Below are 22,500 nucleotides of genomic sequence, written 5' to 3' on the forward strand. Positions count from 1 at the left end.
GAAGTGTATGCTGCTCTGCTGCTCTCCGTGCTCCCCCCCCCCCCCCCTCAACTGCACACGCCTCCTGGGTGTGTCTTATGTGTCTGGTGGCTCTCAGTCTCTGCTGAGTTTGCTGCGCACACACAGTGAATGGTGCGCGACATTCGGCTTTTTGGTTCCGCGTGTGTTTGTCACGGGCTGGCATGCTTCCAGTTCGGAATAATAATGCTGATTATGTGAATGTGCTGTTGCAGCGTACATGGAAGTGCTCAGTTGTGACAGCGGATGCTGCTGCTGGGGGCACAGCTGGCGTTGTGCTCGTTTATGGAGGCACGTCGATGCATACGGACGGATGCGATGCGATTTCCTCATTTTGCCCAGTGACTATTTCTGTGTGTTTGGCTCCTTTTTCTCTGATCAGGAGAGTGCTGTCGCCACCTAATGGGTTTGTAAAATAGGTTATCGACCTCCAATAGCTACAATATTGTTAGAGGCGACGTAAGAAGCTTAGATCGACACCCCCCCGTCAAAAAAACAATTTGGAGTTATGACGCCATTTGGCGTCGCTGGCACTGTACGGTAAATTTCTAATGACGCCATATGGCGTCGCTGGCACTGAACGTGTTAAGTATTTATACAATAGGTTGAGACGATGTCTCGTCATAGACGCTGGGTTAGCTGGCTCAGCCTGGCTGGGGGCGTGGTCAGGGTGGGGTAAATCCCCCGTTCTACCCATTCAACAAAGTTAGAATTCAGCTGCTAGCCCAGTCCAGCCAAAATCAATCGGGGATTTAACCACCGCAGTAAACGCACATCTGAGCAGACATCTTGTGTTCTGCTCTAGAATCCCCAAACATGTAGTGTAGAGCCGCAGCACCGTATTTTGGTGAGTCAGCCCATTGAGATATATGAACAGTTTTACCCCACTCGTGGGCCAGCCGTTTAACATTTTGTGGGCGTTCCCACACATGCCGACTGTCTCTATGCCTCGTTTTGGATCCTCCATGGACTGCAGTCAGAATGCGTTATCCCCTACATCCATTTTCCCATACACACACTATATAGATTGTGTAGGTCCTGAGTTGAGAGATAAAATGTGTGAAAAGAGAGCAGCAGGATTTGGAGCAGCCAGAACAGAGAGAATATCAGCAGTCTGCCTGCCAGCCTGGCTGAGCGCCTAAGCAGGGCTTAAGCATGCCCGGGCCGCCCGGGGCTTTGAGTGTGTGTGTGCGCGCGCGCGTGTGTGTGTGTGTGTGTGTGTGTGTGTGTGTGTGTGTGTGTGTGTGTGTGTGTGTGTATGTGTGTGTGTGTGTGTGTGTGTGTGTGTGTGTGTGTGTGTGTGTGTGTGTGTGTGTGTGTGTGTGTGTGTGTGTGCGTTTTCCTCTGCTTTCCATCCTCATAAGCCCCAAACAAGTGCTCCATGTTTTGGGGTCAAAGAGAGGCCAGCTAATCTGAAAGTGAGTTTGTGGTGAAATAGAAGCAGAACTTTGTTTGCGAGGGGTTAGTTTGACAACTAGTCAGTAAGTTAAATGGATAGATTTTTTTTTTTAATTGATAAAGATAGGAAAATAAACTTTTTAATAAACTGTTCAATGTGGGACTACAGTGCTCCTGGGGTCATTTCTTGTCACATAACAGATGTCAAATTTTCAACTTGTGCTTTTTAGGCAGCATGGGGGCGGGGCCACAAGCTTCATTCACTGGAATCTTTCGATGTGACGCTGAACTCCGCTGCTATAAAACCCCTTTACGATAGATCATCTAAGCACCATGCTCAAATTCTTCTACCTCAGACCTTCATTAGTGCTGTGAAGAACTCCTTCGAGTTCGCACCTACACACACAAACACACACGCACGCGTGCGCACCAGGGACGTGCAGAGAACATTAGAGGGGCAGGGGCTCAAATTCATAAAAGGCCACTACAGCCGCCGTCCGTAGGGCGGCGGCGGAAATGTGAGGCAATTTGAAGGCCAATTTAGGGGTATAACTCATTTTAAATATTCCGATTTTTACCAGATTTAGAGGAATATCTCATTTTAGGATGAGACTTTGACAAACATACATACCTGATTCACGTTGACTGACTGATACATGTATATCTGTCAGACTGTGTGCGCCTGTGCTGCTGCTGTCCGTCTGCATGGTTGCTCTGGCTGAGTGGAGTGCGCAATGCTGGAGTGGGTGGGGACGGGCCACGTGCGTTTTTTTGGTTGGTGCCTTCAGGGGCGGTTTAGAAAAACACTGCTCCATGCAGAGGCCTATTACAAATGGTGCATTCAAGGCCAAGAGAGCTCGGAAAAGGCATTTCTCTTTTAATGCTGCCTTCAGTGATGGCATGGAAAGGGCAATTTCCATACAAAGCACCATTAGAAATGCATTCATGGTCAGGAAAGGGCACTTTTTATTTAATTTTTTCATGTGTCTGAGCTGTTTGTTTTGTTCATGTGTTGTTGGAATGAAAATGAAAAATGTATTATAATAATAAAAAAAAGAAAAAAAAAGAAGAAAAAAAGGGCACTTTTTACAGACTGAAAAAAAGGCAGGGGCTCAAGCCCCCTTTCATGTCTATGTGTGCACGTGCCTGGCGCGCACGCACGCACGCACGCACGCACGCACGCACGCACACACACACACACACACACACACAAGTCAAGTCTGTCTGCATGCTGAAAGGAAAGAAGGAATAACGTGAAAATTAGAAACTGTTTTGTTTTAGCACCTGGCTGATAAGGGCCCAAGGTTTGTCATGTTTTCATTTCATGTAGTGTTTCATCTGCAGCCATGTTTTGAAGCCATTCTATTAGTTCTGTTGGGTTTTATTGCTAATGTGTTTAGGCTAGCATGACTGCTACAATAGCTTCACTGTATAGACGGTTTTCACCAGAGCGCAACCCCACAGCACTTCCTTTTTCTCAGCATTCGGCAAACTGCAGAAATATTCACTCGACATCGTTACTTTTGTTTTCGCCGCTCAGCTGTATAGACGGTTTTCACGGAATGGTCAGTCCTGCACTTGAATGTTTTTTTTTCTTTTATGTCCATAGCAAACACTGCAACAGGAAGTGAGCGGGAGTTCAATTTAGAATGTTTTTGTTGTCAAGTTAAAACCGTCTATACAAGGCAATGTGGTTGGAGGAATTGGTTGGTGGAGTTTGCAAGTTATGCTATCAAGAGATGCAGTATTTGTGGGTTTTACACTGACTGTAATATTATTGCCCAAGGTTAAATATGCACTTGCAACTTAGAATACGGTATAAATATTTCATTTCTTAGAACTAAAATGTACTTACCTTAAGTTAATAATACTTACCAGTAGCACTTCATCAGAGATTGTCATAAGCTAAAAAGGGATTAAAAGGTTAAAATGTGATATTTCATGATTGGAATATAAATAGTGATTTATTTTAGTTAATGTTAAAAGATGGTAATGTTTTTATTTTCCTTTCTTTCTGTAGCTCTTACGGGGTGTTTACGGGGTGTTTACTAAACACTTTAGTAACCATCAGTTGGAGAGTCAGACCATCATTCAGCCGGGGAGGCTACACCTCTCAAAAGGGCTGTTTCAGTGCTGTGGCGTGGTTTGAAGCCAGACTGGAACTTTTCATAAATGCCATGGACAACCAGGAATGATTGCAGCTGAATAAAAACAACTTTCTCTAAATCCTTGGACAGAAACGGCAATTTAGAAATGGTCCTAAAATGTGGCAGAACAGAAGGTCCAGATGCATCTTTTTTTTTTTTTTTTTTTTGTATCCCATTTTCCTCCCCCATTAGTGCAATTTTTTTATTTATTTATCCTAGTTGCTGCTCCATACGGAAGCCGAGAACGGCCATGTGTTTATTTATTATTTTTATGACCGTAAAAAAACAAAACAAAAAAAAAACGTTATCTCGAGATAACGACTTAATATTTCGTTATCTCGAGATAACATTTGTTTGTTTGTTTGTTTGTTTTGTTTTTCCCCATTATGCTTGGGAAGCCTGTGCACTCTTTCAGCACCATGGAGCTGTCCAGGTAATGTTGATAAGGGGCAATCACCAACTAACTAGTGTTAATATGAGTGTTCTTCCTGCACCTGTTATGTTTTGATCTAAAGATGGGGCGGCTGTGGCTCAGGAGGTAGAGCAGGTCGATCACTAATCAGAAGGTTGGTGGTTCGATCCCCAGCTCCTCCAGTCCGCATGTCCAAGTGTCCTTGGGCAAGACACTGAACCCCAAATTGCTCCCGATGGCTGTGCCAGCATCCTGCGTGGCAGCTGGCCACCTTCGGTGTGTGAATGGGTGAATGTAGGCACAGGTCAATTGACCTCAGAAAGATGAAAAATGAATGGATTCTGCCTCTCTCCATGTGGCCATACAGCATTGCGTAATGCTGTGATGTGCGTAATGACACACTGGCACTGTTATTAATAAGCAGATGAGTCCGATTTTAGTCATTCATCAGTCATCATCATGTGTTTATGTCCAAACCATGTTATCGGGTGTGCGTGCAATAAAATGGACATCATCAGAGATAGGCTATAGAAAATAGCCTGGTGACGAGTGTGTGTGTAAAAACAAGCAAGACTTCCATGCAGCAAATTCAACATGATTGAAGGTGTTTATGCCATGAAATACTGTTCGTTAGGCCTACTGTTCTTCATGTAATTAGACTAGTTATTTATGCCATTTTGCTCCTGTAACAACTGCATCCATAGCAAATGGCCAAACTAATGCCTGAAAACGACATACTTTAGATCAAAACATAACAGGCACAGGAAGAACACTCATAGTTAGTTGGTGATTGCCCCTAATCAACACTACCTGGACAGCTCCGTGGTGCTGAAAGAGTGCACAGGCTTCCCAAGCATAATGGGGAAAAACGTTAGGGTTGTGCTACAACCCAGGTTTTACGAGTGAGAACGAGAGCTCTCACTAGTGCCTACAACGCTGCATAGCAGCGCAGCGTTGTAGGCACTAGTGAGAGCTTGAGTTCGAAACTAAGTAAAATGTTAGGGTTGTGCTACAACCCAGGTTTTACAAGTGAGAACGAGAGCTCTCACTAGTGCCTACAACGCTGCGCTGCTATGCAGCGTTGTAGGCACTAGTGAGAGCTTGAGTTCGAAACGAAGTAAAACAAAACAAACAAGCAAACAAATGTTATCTCGAGATAACGAAATATTAAGTCGTTATCACGAGAAAATGGATTTTGTTATCTCGAGAGATTTTTTTTTTTTTTTACGGGCATAAAAATAATAAATAAACACATGACCGTTCTCGGCTTCCGTAGCTCCACCCTCTGTCGATCTTGGGAGAGCCGAAACTGGCTCCATACTTCCTCCAAGACATGGGCAGTAGCCAGCCGCTTCTTTTCACCTGACAGGGGAAGCTTCACCGTTAGGACATAACACGTTGGAGGATCACGCTACTCCAACGAGTTCCCCTCCCTCCCAACAGGCGCCCCTAACGACCAGAAGAGGTACCACATCAGCAACCAGGATATTGCATGTTTTGGTGTGGGGTTCCTATATGAAGGAAACCGCCAGGGGGCACGGGGATAACATGCAAACTCCACACAGAAAGGCCCTTTTGACGACCCCACCCGGGCGGTGGGCACTCGAGGACATGCGGACGGGCACGCACTCCTCTAGCGCTCACAGTGTCCCAGGTGGGAATCGAACCCAGGACCTTCTTCTAGCTGTGAGGCGACAGCGTTTACCTCTGAGCCACCATGCCCTCCTTGATGTGTCTTTTTGATAAGAGGCTGCACTACAGCATGTTTCAAAGCAGCTGGAACACACCCTGAGCTAAGGCAGCTTTTTATCAACAGAAGAACAATACACCGACAGGACCACAAACGTCTTTGAAAAGAGCAGAAGGAATGCTGTCAGAGGGACAGTTCCATCAAGCTCTTCAAATGCAAAAATATTCTAGTGACACATATTTCTGTCCATACAGTCATTCTCTCTCTCCCTCTCCCTCTCCCTCTCCCTCTCCCTCTCCCTCTCTCTCTCTCTCTCTCTCTCTCTCTCCCTCTCCCTCTCCCTCTCCCTCTCTCTCTCTCTCTCTCTCTCTCTCTCTCGTTCTCTCTCTCTCTCTCTCTCTCTCTCTCTCTCCTTTTAGAAGCACATGGACAAGATCACAGCAAACAACGTTCTCTGTTCTAAAGAGGACCTCTCACTCTGAGGACATTTTCAATCTCACACTTTGTACTTTCACTGCAGTGGATTTTCACACCAGCTCTACTTAACTCTTTCCCTGCCAGAGGACTATTTTGAAGTTGCTAGCCACCTCAATTTTCACTCATCTTTCAAAACCCCCAACAATATTTTTGTTCTAATATGAAAACACTGAATATATCAAAGAAAGAACAGAGTGTCTGTTTTTATACACACACCACACACACAAGAGACAGACACACACACACACACACACACACACACACACACACACACACACGAGACACCCAAAGCAGACAGACACACACAAACACAACAGACAGACACACACGCATGCACATACTCGCACACACTACACACACAACACACACCAGACAGATACACACATACAGACACACACACGCACACACACACACACACACACCCACACACACACACACACACACACACACACACACACACACACACACTCACACACAACACACACACACACACACACACACACACACACACACACACACACACCAGACAGACAGACAGACAGACAGACAGACAGACAGACAGACAGACACACACTGTAAGGAAGTTGTTGAGTTTTGCAGGATCCTAGGTAAGAGCTCGCTACGAGTGATCGGTCAGAACCACAGAGATGTCTTTCAGGCTTTATTGAAATATCAGGCAAAAAAAAGCAAAAAAAAAGAAGCAACATACAGGAAGGGGTAGTCGAGAGAGAGATAACAGGGAATAGAAAAGAACATTGCTTTTATACCCCACACATTCGAGGTATGACATCTTTTTTTTCTTCTTTTTTTTCTTTTTTTCTTTCTTTATAATTTTATTTAATTTTATTTATTTTTTTGGTATGACATCATTGATGACCTCACACGGTCACGTCTGACATCACAGTCAAGAGACAGCCTAGACCGTCTGACATCATCATCGCCGATGATATCACGGCAGTGACATCATCGTTGGGTCGTGGGCGTTACCCCACGAACAGGCCAGATGGTGGGGCCTTTTGGAGCCATTTCTCCACACAGACCAGACAGACACACACACACACAACACACAGACACACGCGCCTGTGCCTGTGCATGTGCACGCTCTCATTCACACACACACACACACACACACACACACACACACACACACACACACACACACACACACACACACACACACACACACACACACACACACACACACACACACACACACACACACAGTTGTATTGGAGGATAAGGGAGAGCTGAGATGCATTTTCAAAGTGAACATTTACAAAGTGTAGATTAAGAAGCCGCTGAAGGTGGAGAGGTTGGCCCAACTGTCGTAGATCACGTGCTTTGAGCGTAGTTTCATGTAGACTGTGTCTCGAGGCTGCAGCTGCAGGACCAGAGCGTTGGAGACGGAGCTCGCCCAGGCCCAGTTAAACGTCAGCATCTCGTTGTTCCTGTAGAGCATCACTGCTGTCCACCATTTGGTGTCCCTTTGGTTGTGGGCGGTGTATCTGAAGTAGTAGACTCCGCTCACCGGTGCTGTGAAGACACCTGCAGCACAAACAAGCCAAAAGAAAAGTCTCCATGAAGTCAACTCCATTCCTGTTCCTTCCAGGATAACAGTGTGTCTTCAAAGCTCTATTCCACTGAGTTTCAACATGGCTCTTCTTATTATTGTGTGTGTGTGTGTGTGTGTGTGTGTGTGTGTGTGTGTGTGTGTGTTTGTCTGTTGTGTGTGAGTTTGTGTCTGTATTTATGTCTGTTTTGTGTGTGTCTGTTGTGTGTGTGTGTGTGTGTGTGTGTGTGTGAGTGTGTGTGTATGTGTCTGCCTGTCGTGTTGTGTGTGTGTGTGTGTGTGTGTGTGTGTGTGTGTGTGTGTGTGTGTGTGTCTATCTGTCGTGTGTGTGTGTGTGTGTGTGTGTGTGTGTGTGTCTGTCTGTCTCTGTCTGTTGTGAGTGTGTGTGTATGTGTCTGTCGTGTTTGTGTGTGTGTGTGTGTGTGTGTGTCTATCTGTCGTGTGTGTGTGTGTGTGTGTGTGTGTGTGTGTGTGTGTGTGTGTGTGTGTGTGTGTGTGTGTGTTGGGTCACTACCTGTACTGGAGCTGTAGTGTCCAGAGTTGGTGAAGACGTTCTTGTAGATCAGCATTGTGGCTCCGCTGTAGGGTCCCCTCCATCCACCACTGCCTCCATCACCCAGAGAGGCAGAGAACGCCACCTGCTGTCTGGTTCTGTCTGTGTGTGTGTGTGTGTGTGTGTGTGTGTGTGTGTGTGTGTGTGTGTGTGTGTGTGTGTGTGTGTGTGTGTTGCGTGTGTGTGTGTGTGTGTGTGGGGGGGGGGGGGGGGGGGGGGGGTGACAGGGAAGCACACAATTAGAAGTGAAACATTGGTCTGAGTGTGTGTGTGGACGCAGGGATGCAGCGGTATGAGTTTGTGACGGTATGATAACCTTGGATAAAAATACCACGGTTTCACGGTATTGCGGACCTTCATGTGCGGAGTCTGCAGACCATCTGTGTTTTTACACAGTCAGGGACAGCTCCTCACTATACTGTGCTTCTAGGTAGGCATGCAGCCAGGGGGAGGGCCGTCAGGGACAGCTCCTCACTATACTGTGCTTCTAGGTAGGCATGCAGCCAGGGGGAGGGGCCGTCAGGGACAGCTCCTCACTATACTGTGCTTCTAGGTAGGCATGCAGCCAGGGGGAGGGGCCGTCAGGGACAGCTCCTCACTATACTGTGCGTCTAGGTAGGCATGCAGCCAGGGGGAGGGGCCATCAGGGACAGCTCCTCACTATACTGTGCTTCTAGGTAGGCATGCAGCCAGGGGGAGGGGCCGTCAGGGACAGCTCCTCACTATACTGTGCGTCTAGGTAGGCATGCAGCCAGGGGGAGGGGCCGTCAGGGACAGCTCCTCACTATACTGTGCGTCTAGGTAGGCATGCAGCCAGGGGGAGGGGCCATCAGGGACAGCTCCTCACTATACTGTGCTTCTAGGTAGGCATGCAGCCAGGGGGAGGGGCCGTCAGGGACAGCTCCTCACTATACTGTGCGTCTAGGTAGGCATGCAGCCAGGGGGAGGGGCCATCAGGGACAGCTCCTCACTATACTGTGCTTCTAGGTAGGCATGCAGCCAGGGGGAGGGGCCATCAGGGACAGCGCCTCACTATACTGTGCTTCTAGGCAGGCATGCAGCCAGGGGGAGGGGCCATCAGGGACAGCGCCTCACTATACTGTGCTTCTAGGTAGGCATGCAGCCAGGGGGAGGGGCCATCAGGGACAGCACCTCACTATACTGTGCGTCTAGGTAGGCATGCAGCCAGGGGGAGGGGCCGTCAGGGACAGCTCCTCACTATACTGTGCATCTAGGTAGGCATGCAGCAAGGGGGAGGGGCCGTCAGGGACAGCTCCTCACTATACTGTGCGTCTAGGTAGGCATGCAGCCAGGGGGAGGGGCCGTCAGGGACAGCTCCTCACTATACTGTGCTTCTAGGTAGGCATGCAGCCAGGGGCAGGGGCCGTCAGGGACAGCGCCTCACTATACTGTGCTTCTAGGTAGGCATGCAGCCAGGGGGAGGGGCCATCAGGGACAGCTCCTCACTATACTGTGCTTCTAGGTAGGCATGCAGCCAGGGGGAGGGGCCGTCAGGGACAGCTCCTCACTATACTGTGTGTCTAGGTAGGCATGCAGCCAGGGGGAGGGGCCGTCAGGGACAGCTTCTCACTATACTGTGCATCTAGGTAGGCATGCAGCAAGGGGGAGGGGCAGTGATGGACAGCTCCTCACTATACTGTGCTTCTAGGTAGGCATGCAGCCAGGGGGAGGGGCCATCAGGGACAGCTCCTCACTATACTGTGCTTCTAGGTAGGCATGCAGCCAGGGGGAGGGGCCATCAGGGACAGCTCCTCACTATACTGTGCTTCTAGGTAGGCATGCAGCCAGGGGGAGGGGCCGTCAGGGACAGCGCCTCACTATACTGTGCTTCTAGGTAGGCATGCAGCAAGCGGGAGGGGCCGTCAGGGACAGCGCCTCACTATACTGTGCTTCTAGGACGACATGCAGCCAGGGGGAGGGGCCGTCAGGGACAGCTCCTCACTATACTGTGCGTCTAGGTAGGCATGCAGCCAGGGGGAGGGGTCGTCAGGGACAGCCCCTCACTATACTGTGCGTCTAGGTAGGCATGCAGCCAGGGGGAGGGGCCGTCAGGGACAGCGCCTCACTATACTGTGCTTCTAGGTAGGCATGCAGCCAGGGGGAGGGGCCGTCAGGGACAGCGCCTCACTATACTGTGCTTCTAGGTAGGCATGCAGCCAGGGGGAGGGGCCGTCAGGGACAGCTCCTCACTATACTGTGCGTCTAGGTAGGCATGCAGCAAGGGGGAGGGGCCATCAGGGACAGCTCCTCACTATACTGTGCGTCTAGGTAGGCATGCAGCCAGGGGGAGGGGCCGTCAGGGACAGCTCCTCACTATACTGTGCGTCTAGGTAGGCATGCAGCCAGGGGGAGGGGCCGTCAGGGACAGCTCCTCACTATACTGTGCGTCTAGGTAGGCATGCAGCCAGGGGGAGGGGCCGTCAGGGACAGCTCCTCACTATATTGTGTGTCTAGGTAGGCATGCAGCCAGGGGGAGGGGCCGTCAGGGACAGCTCCTCACTATACTGTGCTTCTAGGTAGGCATGCAGCCAGGGGCAGGGGCCGTTAGGGACAGCCCCTCACTATACTGTGTGTCTAGGTAGGCATGCAGCCAGGGGGAGGGGTCGTCAGGGACAGCCCCTCACTATACTGTGCGTCTAGGTAGGCATGCAGCCAGGGGGAGGGGCCGTCAGGGACAGCGCCTCACTATACTGTGCTTCTAGGTAGGCATGCAGCCAGGGGGAGGGGCCGTCAGGGACAGCTCCTCACTATACTGTGCGTCTAGGTAGGCATGCAGCAAGGGGGAGGGGCCATCAGGGACAGCTCCTCACTATACTGTGCGTCTAGGTAGGCATGCAGCCAGGGGGAGGGGCCGTCAGGGACAGCTCCTCACTATACTGTGCGTCTAGGTAGGCATGCAGCCAGGGGGAGGGGCCGTCAGGGACAGCTCCTCACTATACTGTGTGTCTAGGTAGGCATGCAGCCAGGGGGAGGGGCCGTCAGGGACAGCTCCTCACTATACTGTGTGTCTAGGTAGGCATGTAGCCAGGGGGAGGGGCCACGTAAGCTGGACTCTGCAAGCGACCTGGGCACATTGTTTTGGGGAAACAGCTGATACCGGGGGGAAGTTATGACGGCAAATCTTAGTGGTTTTGATACCGTGACCTTTTCAAACCGTGGTTTACCTTCAAACCGGAAACCGCTGCATCCCTAGTGTGGCCAGAATGATGTGTATTTGAAATCCTGCTGAATTTGAGATCAAATTAAAGCCTTTTTGAAAGGAAATCATTCACTCTAATTATGAGTTGTGTCACCAGCCCCGTGTACACACACACACACACACACACACACACACACACACACACACACACACACACACACACACACACACAGCCTCTCTTACCTAGTCCTATTGCTGCCAGTTGTCCGTTCAGGTTGCTGTTGACACTGTTCACCTGAGACATTAACAACACAGGTCTTAATGGGTTAATGGACCTTGTTACATTTTAAATCACTTCTGTCACAAAGTCAAATAAATCCAAAGTTTCCACAAGTTTTCTATGAACCAGAAACTGTTTCATCTATTGTCCTTCACTAAGTGACGCACACCCCGGTCCCACTCAACCAGCCCTGCCTCAGTGTGACGGTGCCTGTAGCTGCACCCAGACAGCCCTGCCTCAGTGTGATGGTACCTGTAGCTGCACCCAGACAGCCCTGCCTCAGTGTGACGGTGCCTGTAGCTGCACCCAGACAGCCCTGCCTCAGTGTGATGGTGCCTGTAGCTGCACCCAGACAGCCCTGCCTCAGTGTGATGGTGTCTGTAGCTGCACCCAGACAGCCCTGCCTCAGTGTGATGGTGCCTGTAGCTGCACCCAGACAGCCCTGCCTCAGTGTGATGGTGCCTGTAGCTGCACCCAGACAGCCCTGCCTCAGTGTGACGGTGCCTGTAGCTGCACCCAGACAGCAGTGTCACGGTGCCTGTAGCTGCACCCAGACAGCCCTGCCTCAGTGTGATGGTGTCTGTAGCTGCACCCAGACAGCCCTGCCTCAGTGTGACGGTGCCTGTAGCTGCACCCAGACAGCCCTGCCTCAGTGTGATGGTGCCTGTAGCTGCACCCAGACAGCCCTGCCTCAGTGTGATGGTGTCTGTAGCTGCACCCAGACAGCCCTGCCTCAGTGTGACGGTGCCTGTAGCTGCACCCAGACAGCCCTGCCTCAGTGTGATGGTGCCTGTAGCTGCACCCAGACAGCCCTGCCTCAGTGTGATGGTGCCTGTAGCTGCACCCAGAGAGCCCTGCCTCAGTGTGACGGTGCCTGTAGCTGCACCCAGACAGAGCCCAGCAGCCTGCTGCCTCCATGTTTAGTCCAAGTTGATTCATATTAAACATGTCACATGTCCAAAATGTCCCACACTGAACTTCAGATGAACGCTTCTCTCGCTATGTGAAGGACAGCCAGCGATTCATGGCATTAGTAGCGAGACTAAAGGGCGGGACATACTCCATGCTAGCTACCGACCGCGAGGGTCGTGCGGCCAATATGACGTCATCGCGGTGGGGGCGAGGCCACCGCAGCCGTAAGCGCGGGTCGCCAGATTTTTCTAGCAGCGCGCCGCTCTGCTCCACCCATGTGATCAACTTTGATTTCTAACTGTTAGTTTTTAGTCATTTCAAGTAATGTGCTGTGTTGAGACAGATCTAGGCCTATTTACATTCAATAAAAACAGGATTGGCGATTCTATTCATGTGCTGATACGATCGTTTGAGAGTGAAACCGCAGTCTACTGAACATAATAGCATCCATTGACTTTTAATTGGTCTGTCTGTCTGTCCATGGTCTGGACTTCCCCCTGCCTGCGTTGTGTCAGATATTAATTAAGGGACTAGTTTGTGTCTCTGTGTCTGCGTGTTTGTTGCGTTCAGTGAGATGATGTTTGTGCAGCTCACTCTCCTTCAAAAAAAGACAAGTAATTTCTTTATCTTCAGCTCTCCCCTCCTCTCATACAGTAGGCTATCCTCTCTCTCTCTCTCTTTCTCCCTCATCCTCGTCTCTGAAAATAGCCTACCTAACGTTAAGTGTTGTATTTGACTTTTTATAACATCATCCTGCCATATTTAAATTAAAACATGCTCTCCTCCTCTCACCGTGTGCTACCGCGGCTCATTTTTCATTCTCCCTCTGACAACAGCTTCATGAAACTTCCTGTATTTGGTCCGAAAGTCCAAACTACCCCAAAAATGCTTCCATACTGCAAACGATCCGGACCGAGACCACCTCTTTTCCTCGGACCAAGGTTCGGCTGTTTAGTCCAGACTGTGGTCCGAGACTGTGGTCACACCTGTCATTTTGGTTCGGATCAAACTGGAAAGTCCGAAAGTCTGGACCAAGTGTCTGTTGATTACCATGGTGCAAAACCGTGTTCGGATTGGTCGAATTGCACAAAATTCGGGCACTGCACTACGTCGGGTCCCCAGCAGCACTGAGGTATATTAGCAGTATATTTTAGGGTAGGCCAGACTATACCTGACCCGAGTATAGTTTGGTGGGGGGTTAATCCTGGTACACCTGTATTATAGGACGAATCAGTGTGATGTCACTTGCCACCCAGAAATGCGGAACCCCGCGGGAGTTAACTAGTATGAGTTGTGCCAAACAAACGTTAATATCTCAAAAACTATACATCACGTCGCTTATATTTTGACATTCTGAGTGAGAGCTAGCTCAAGAGTTTGATGTATAATATGCATGTCGTGTTAAAGTTGTGTGAACTGTTGCAGTTTTTAAAATGTTAATAGAGTCAGCCAGCTAGTCAGACACTCAAACCTCCCAAAGCTCACGCTCCATAGGGTTCCATTGCTGTTGCCACCCAGTGACGCGGTTTGTTTACTAAAATGCTGCTCAGCTGATCCCTCATATAGAGAGATGGCCACTGAAACAGAACTAAAGTAAACTTCACTGAACTTTACTGATCTGAATGAAACAAAACAAAACAAAGTGAAACAGAACTAAGTTGAAACTGCCTGGCCAATATGAAATCTGCTCAGTGAAACGGTAAAGAGTCAATCAGACCTTGTTCTCCATCTCGGTCTGCCCCTTCCCCATGTCAGTCTGCAGCTTCTCCATGTCGGTCTGCCCCTTCTCCATGTCAGTCTGCAGCTTCTCCATGTCAGTCTGCAGCTTCTCCATGTCGGTCTGCCCCTTCCCCATGTCAGTCTGCAGCTTCTCCATGTCAGTCTGCAGCTTCTGCACGGCGGTCTGCAGCATCTTTATATGGGTTTCTGGGGGGGGGGGGGGGGGCAGGAAAGCACACAATTAGTGAAACATTCGTCTGAGTTTGTGTGTGGACAGAATCATGTGTATTTGAAATCCTGGTGAATTTGTTTTCAAATCAAGTAGAATACCGTTTTGCCAGGAATCTGGGGGGTGAGTCCCCCTTTAAAAAAAAAAGTGGCTTGTCCTTCAGTCAGTTGTTGAGAATCAAGAGGATTTGTCAGACTGGGAGTGCTTTTGTGGAACAAGAGGAGGGGATGTGATGAGAGGGAGGCGGGGGGAGCAGGAAGTGCTCCGCGCTGGTGGGTGGGGGTCAAGATTGTTTTGGTTTGAAATGGTGACATCTAGTGGACAAAAAAAGTCGCACATAGTGCCTTTAAATTTTTGTTCACATACCTCTGTTCTGTTCGGTTCGGTTCTAAACTAAACGCATTTATACCATGACTGGTACCAGAGCATGTGAGCGGTGATAATTACCGCTCCTCGCTCCCGGAGCGGCCCTGTCCACCCACTCCAGCGCTCAAGGCCGCTCCCGGCTGCTCCGCTCCAGACCGATCCCCGCTCCATACAGATTTCACCCGCTCGCACTCACCGCTCCGCTCCGCTCAAAAGAAGAAAAAATAAAAAGAGGCCAGGGTGTTTTAATTTGCGTTTAAACACCTGGGCAATGGGCATTGCTCACTACAAATAACATGAGCTCAGCAGAGTCGGCTGCATGTTCGTTTCTCTTCCTTCTCGTCTCGGGGCAGCTGGCAAGAAAATAGTGGGCGTGCAGATGGCCCTACCTATAGATTACCTGAGCCCAGGAAATATGGTACAACGACACCCCAAGGACATATAAAGCATTACACATGATAATCACAGGAAATAATACCAGACCAAATTTGGCTCCTACAATGTCAATGATTCAGATAAATGAGAGTTTACGGAAGTTCTACCAGAGACGGAACTAGTTACGTCATCATTATCAATTATCCAATGTCAGCGTGCCATCTCTCCAAGCGGGCTGTTTAAAAGGGGGTGTTCCCTCCTACCTGCCTGATGCTCTTTGTCTCTATGCGCAGTGTCAACCCACCACCTCCCCGGCTTCCACCCCAGTACCACCAGGGTAGACCTCTTCTCCCAAAGGGGGAGGGTTCCGTCACCCCCTGCCAAACTCATGGCAGGTCCGCCGTCACGTGGCTGATTCCCCTTGGGTCAAGGGGACCTCCGCCAAAAACTTTCATCACAATAAATATTGTTAAAGTTGATTTGGTGTTGTGTGTAGTCTCTAAGGTAGAACTTATTTTCTCTGATAGAAAATGTTTCCTTTTAGCAGGTATAAGTAGAAACATAAAAATCACACAACTCAGGTTGAGAGCACTCAATATGCTCAATATTACTGCTGTGCTCGGAGGGCTTGCTTGTTGCTTTTCAGGAGGATGGGTTTTGTCATCAAGTGAACGTCATTGGTAAAAAAAAAATTATTGGTGGTGGCTGTTATTATTATTATTATTATTGGTGGATATTGTCAATATCCATTTATAGTCATAGCGCCCCCTACTGGCAACACAGAAAGTGGTTTGTATCTCGCCCCTACATGCTCACACGTGCACCAAACTTCACATGTTTGATGACCATCCCAGCCTGAATACATCTAGATGACAATTTGGAGTGATAAGCAGAGCGCCCCCTACTGGCCACACAGAAAGCGGTTTGTAACTCGGCCGTACGTGGTCACACCCGCAACAAACTTCACATGTTTGATGACCATCCCAGACTTCACACATGTACATGCCAATATAGCATTCTAGGCAGAGCGCCCCCTATTGGCAACAGGAAATTACATCTTTTACACTTACATGAACTGCTCATTGTCCCAGCCTGAAGACATCTATATGTCAATATCCATTTATAGTCATAGCGCCCCCTACTGGTGGTTTGTAACTCGGCCCTACACGGTCCCACGCGCAACAAAATTCACATGTTTGATGACCATCCCAGCCTGAACACATCTACATGACAATTTGGAGTGATAGGCAGAGTGCCCCCTAGTTGCCAGTAGGGGGCGCTATGACTCTAAATGGATATTGACATATAGATGTCTTCAGGCTGGGACACGTATGAAGCACGTGCAGTTTGGCAGAGATTGGACAATCTCCAATGGAGTTACTCCAACTTTCTGTGTGATGGCGAAACATCAACGTTCGCCATGGCGCCACGCCCACGCCGGTCAATGAGCACTCATAATCATCACAATGAAGCTGCATTGGGTGGTAAAGGATTTTCTGACCACATCCGAGGTGGATGTATTCAACCCACTCTGAGCAGTTCATGTAAGTGTAAAACATGTAATTTCCTGTTGCCAGTAGGTGGCGCTATGACTGTAAATGGTTATTGACATATAGATGTCTTCAGGCATGGACAGTTATCATGCATGACAAGTTTGGAGCAGATAGGACAATGTGCATTCGAGTGACAGCGACTTCGTGTGTCATGGCGAGACATCGATATTCGCCGCGTAGCCACGCCCACGCCATCCATGGTAAATGCAAACTTTTAATAACTATTCATCATTGGGGTCTCTTCTATCTGCTGTGAAAGTTTGAGGGTGATCTGATGAACCCCGTAGGAGGAGTTCGTTAAAGTCTGACCCCTGGAAATGGGTGAAATGTCTGAAATATTGCACAGTAAATTCAAAATGGCTGACTTCCGGTTGGGTGTGGATCCTGGCACCAAGAGACTTTTCCGTCAGTCTGGCCATGATACATGTGCCCTGCAATTTTCGTAGCTGTAGGTGAAACTTAGTGCGAGGGCTATTCCGTTTATTGATTGTAGGAGGCACTATGGAGGCATTTAGCCACGTCCCTGGCCAAAAACCTTGAAATCTGAAAATTTTCGCCACTTGTGACGGATGTGCACAGTTTGGCCACTTTTTGTGCATGTTTAGACCCTCAAAAATGCGCGCAAAGTGTAAGTATAATAAGAATAAATATAGCCGCAAGCGGCGATGCGGGGTCCAAGCATCCGGTGACATGGGGGATATATGAGACTTGAACCTTGAACCTTGAACCTTGAGACATAATAAACACAAAATAAGGCACATTTATTCAGAGTTGGTATGTGCACAAGTAAACAAAATTTGGTTGAGATCCGGTGACCTGACAGTTTCCAAGCAGTAGTAGTAGTAGCCTAGTAGTAGCAGTAGTAGGAATAGTAGTAATAGTAGTGTTGGTAGTAGTGGGACTGGTAGCAGTAGTAGCAGCAGTAGTGGCCACTAGGGGGCGCTCTGCCTATCACTCCAATTTGTCATCTAGATGTGTTCAGGCTGGGATGGTCATCAAACATGTGGATGTAGGCGCGCGTGGGACCGTGTAGGGCCGAGTTACAAACCACTTTCTGTGTCGCCAGTAGGGGGTGCTATGCCTATAAATGGCTATTGACATATAGATGTCTTACTCATAATCCTCACAATGAAGGTTAATCGAGGGGTTAAGGCTTTTCTGACCACATGTGAGGTGGAGGTGGTCAACCCACTATGAGCAGTTCATGTAAGTGTAAAAGATGTAATTTCCTGTTGCCAAAAGGGGGCGCTCTGCCTATAATGCTATATTGGCATGTACATGTGTGAAGTCTGGGATGGTCATCAAACATGTGAAGTTCGTTGTGGGTGTGACCACATACGGCCGAGTTACAAATCGCTTTCTGTGTGGCCAGTAGGGGGCACTCTGCCTATCACTCCAAATTGTCATCTAGATGTATTCAGGCTGGGATGGTCATCAAACATGTGACGTTTGGTGCGCGTGTGTTGGTGTGTCATGTGTTGCCAGTAGGGGTGTCACGATACACTAATTTCACGATACGATACGATACACGATATTGGGTTCACGATAACGATATGATACGATATTTTAACAATATCTTTTTTTAACAAAAGTAAATAATTTTTATGTATTTATTTATCATTTATTTAACCATGTGAGTCCCGTTGAAATCGAAACCTCTTTTCAAGGGAGCCCTGGGAAAATACTGGAAAAATAGTCTTTCATTTGAAATAGACAAAATACAAAACAAATGCTGTTTTTGGAAATTGTTATTATTATAACTAGAAAACAACATGGAACATAATGCTTCTCTTGCAATAGAATGTGTCACACTGTCACAAACTAAATGTTTGTTGCATGGTGAAAGAAAAATAAAGTATACAATCTATTTCTTAAATAACTCATGCTCAATGGTCCCTAAACTTATGTAATCCTATGTACCCCTTGAGCTGTTTTGCCATGCCAGTAGTAGTCTGCCCCCTCACTCATGCGTGTTGATTCTGCTGCATTTGTTCTATTATTATTCAGGATCAAAAAATTTTTTTTTTTTTTTACGATATCATTTTTTTCTGACGACGCATATCGTGACGTTTCGATATCGCGATATATCGTGCGACGAAATATTGTGACACCCCTAGTTGCCAGTAGGGGGCGCTCTGCCTATAATGCTATATTGGCATGTACATGTGTGAAGTCTGGAATGCTCATCAAACATGTGAAGTTCGTTGCGGGTGTGACCATGTACGGCCGAGTTACAAACCGCTTTCTGTGTGGCCAGTAGGGGGCGCTCTGCCTATCACTCCAAATTGTCATCTAGATGTATTCAGGCTGGGATGGTCATCAAACATGTGACGTTTGGTGCGCGTGTGAGCATATAGGGCCGAGTTACAAACCACTGTCTGTGTTGGCAGTAGGGGACGCTATGACTATAAATGGATGTTGACATCCAGATGTCTTCAGGTATGTACACTGATCATGCATGACAAGTTTGGAGCAGATTGGACAATCTACAATGGAGTTACTCCAACTTCCTGTGTGGCCAGTAGGGGGCGCTCTGCCTCTAACTCCAAATGGTCCTATAGATGTCTTCAGGCTGGGATGCTCATCAAACATCTGACGTTTGGTGCGCATGTGAGCATATAGGGCCGAGTTACAAACCACTGTCTGTGTTGGCAGTAGGGGGCGCTATGAATATAAATGGATGTTGACATCTAGATGTCTTCAGGTATGTACACTCATCATGCATGACAAGTTTGGAGCAGATTGGACAATCTACAATGGAGTTACTCCAACTTCCTGTGTGGCCAGAAGGGGGCGCTCTGCCTATCACTCCAAATGGTCATCCAGATGTCTTCAGGCTGGGATGGTCATCAAACATGTGTATGTTGGTGCGCGGGGGACCATGTACTGCCGAGTTACAAAACGATGTATGTGTTGGCAGTAGGGGGCGCTATGACTATAAATGGATATTGACATATCAATGTCTTACTCATAATCCTCACGATGAAGGTTAATCGAGAGCTTGAGGCTTTTCTGATCACATCTGAGGTGGATGTGGTCAACCCACTATGAGCAGTTCATGTACGTGTAAAACTTGTGTAATTTCCTTTTGCCAGTAGGTGGCGCTGTAACTATCACTGAATATTGATCTGCAGATATCTTCAGGCATGGACACTTATCATGCACGACAAGTTTGGAGCAGATAGGACAACGTTCAGTTGAGTTACTATCAACTTCATGTGTTGCCAGTAGGGGGCGCTCTGCCTATAATGCTATATTGGCATGTACATGTGTGAAGTCTGGAATGCTCATCAAACATGTGAAGTTTGTTGCGGGTGTGACCATGTACGGCCGAGTTACAAACCGCTTTCTGTGTGGCCAGTAGGGGGTGCTCTGCCTCTAACTCCAAATGGTCATAGATGTCTTCAGGCTGGGATGCTCATCAAACGTGAAGTTTGGTGCACGTGTGAGCATGTAGGGCCAAGTTACAAAGCACTTTCTGTGTTGCCAGTAGGGGGCGCTATGACTATAAATGGATATTGACATCTAGATGTGTTCAGGCATGTACAGTTATCATGCATGACAAGTTTGGAGCAGATTGGACAATGTGCATTCGAGCCAATAGGCAAAGACTTGAGCCCATGACGGCCATAAATAAATAAATAAATAAATAAATAAATTTATAAATAAATAAATAAATAAATAAACGTATAAATAAATAAATTTATAAATAAATAAATAAATTTATAAATAGATAAATAAAATTATAAATTAATAAATAAATGTATAAATAAACAAATAAATCATTAAATAAATATATAAAACATACAAAAATAGAAAAATACACATATATATACATTTATGTCACTCATATTAATTAATTTGTGCCTACATTTATTTTTACATTTATTTTTGATACATATACATGTATTTATCTGCTTATTTATTTATTTATTTATTGATATGGCAGGTACGGTACCCCGATAAGTGCCGTTATTGTTGGCGCATATTAATTAAGTGTTGCTATTATCATTCACAGATAAGTTAAACAACTCAATATCACCAACTTCAAGCCGGTTTAAAATTCTTATTCGGGGTGGTTCCGGGGCGGCGATGTCATTTTGCTATTGCAGTTATTTTGGTGAAAGTAATGCAAAAGTAGTCTAATAAGTAACGAGTTACCCTACACAGACAGTAATATCCTGGGAAAATACACAGACTTATGATGATGTCATGACTGATGTCATCAGTGATGTCACTTGAGCAATTGTGCATTGTGACATCACTGATGACATCATCAGTGTTGTGACATCAGTGATGTCATCAGTGATGTCACACCACACATCATTGTGCTAATACATGCAAGAGTGTGGATAATTAGTGGCCTACATGCTTTGAATCCCATAGTTTTAGCTATGCAGTGTTCTAAGCAGACTGGATGGCATGCAGCATAGAACGCTCATTCATGAGACTTGAGACTTGACTTGGACTTGTGACCAAAGACGTGAGAATTGACTTGGACTATAGCTAAAAGACTTGACTTGGACTCTAGCTCATAGACTTGAGACTTGCCCGGCCACGACCCATTGCTGCGCAGCAGCTATAATTTCCCCTTGATTTTATTAATGACAGAGTGTTGGGCAGTAGCTTGCTACAAGTAGTGAAGCTACATAGCTTAACTACGTTTCTCAGTAGCTTGGTGGTAGCTTCACTACTTTTGAACCAAGTAGCTTTTTCAGTAGCTAAGCTATTTATAGACCCAAGTAGCTTGTAGCTTCTCGCAAAAGCTACAAGCTACTTGCCAGAGAAAATCCATGAGCAAAGCACGCAGTGGAGATTTCTGCTGGGGTTTGGATTAAACAGGAGGAGACATTGCATGTCAAGTGTGCCTGTGTAGCCAATAAAGCACTTCCAGTTCCATTATGACGGACCAGTGCCTATTTGTTTGGTGGAAAGTTGTTCTTTGACATGAAGTTGATTCAATGTGAGAAAAAAAAGTAGGCTAGCTTTGATGTAGCAAGCTGCTTTTGCCATGTTGCTCGTAGCTTAGCTTGCTACATTTCTCTGGGGATAGCTTCAATGTAGTTTAGCTATATTTAATCGAGAGTAACTGATAGCTTAGCTTACTACATTTTCCAAGTAGCTTGCCCAGACAGACTTGACACATGAATAATTATGGCCTCCAGAATGAAAAACACTGACCTGTAATTTCCTCCAGACGCAGCAGCAGCTTCTCCTCAACGGCTTTCAATCTAGCCTCTTGTTCGTCTTCGTGCTCGTTCAGGATATCATTCAGGTTATCCCAGGCGTCTGGTTTAGTTGTGTTCAGTGCAGTGCTGCTCATGACCGCAGGCCAGAACAGAATCAAGATTAGAGAAGAGGCTTTCATTCTCAGTCAGCTATCAAGCTTGGTGCTAATGTTGTCTCCTGGCTGCTTAAATGGCTAATCTACTGTTAGCTCCAGCTTATATAGTAGCTCAGCAAAGATCTATGACATCACTGATGACATCACAATTGCTCGAGTGACATCACTAATGAGAGACTGGTGAGTCACCGGGTCACCGAGATATGACATCATCACACACACACACACACACACACACACACACACACACACACACACCTACACACACACACACACACACACACACACACACACACA

This window comes from Poromitra crassiceps (assembly GCF_964638095.1).
Source record: "Poromitra crassiceps genome assembly, chromosome: 8".
Taxonomy (NCBI): domain Eukaryota; kingdom Metazoa; phylum Chordata; class Actinopteri; order Beryciformes; family Melamphaidae; genus Poromitra; species Poromitra crassiceps.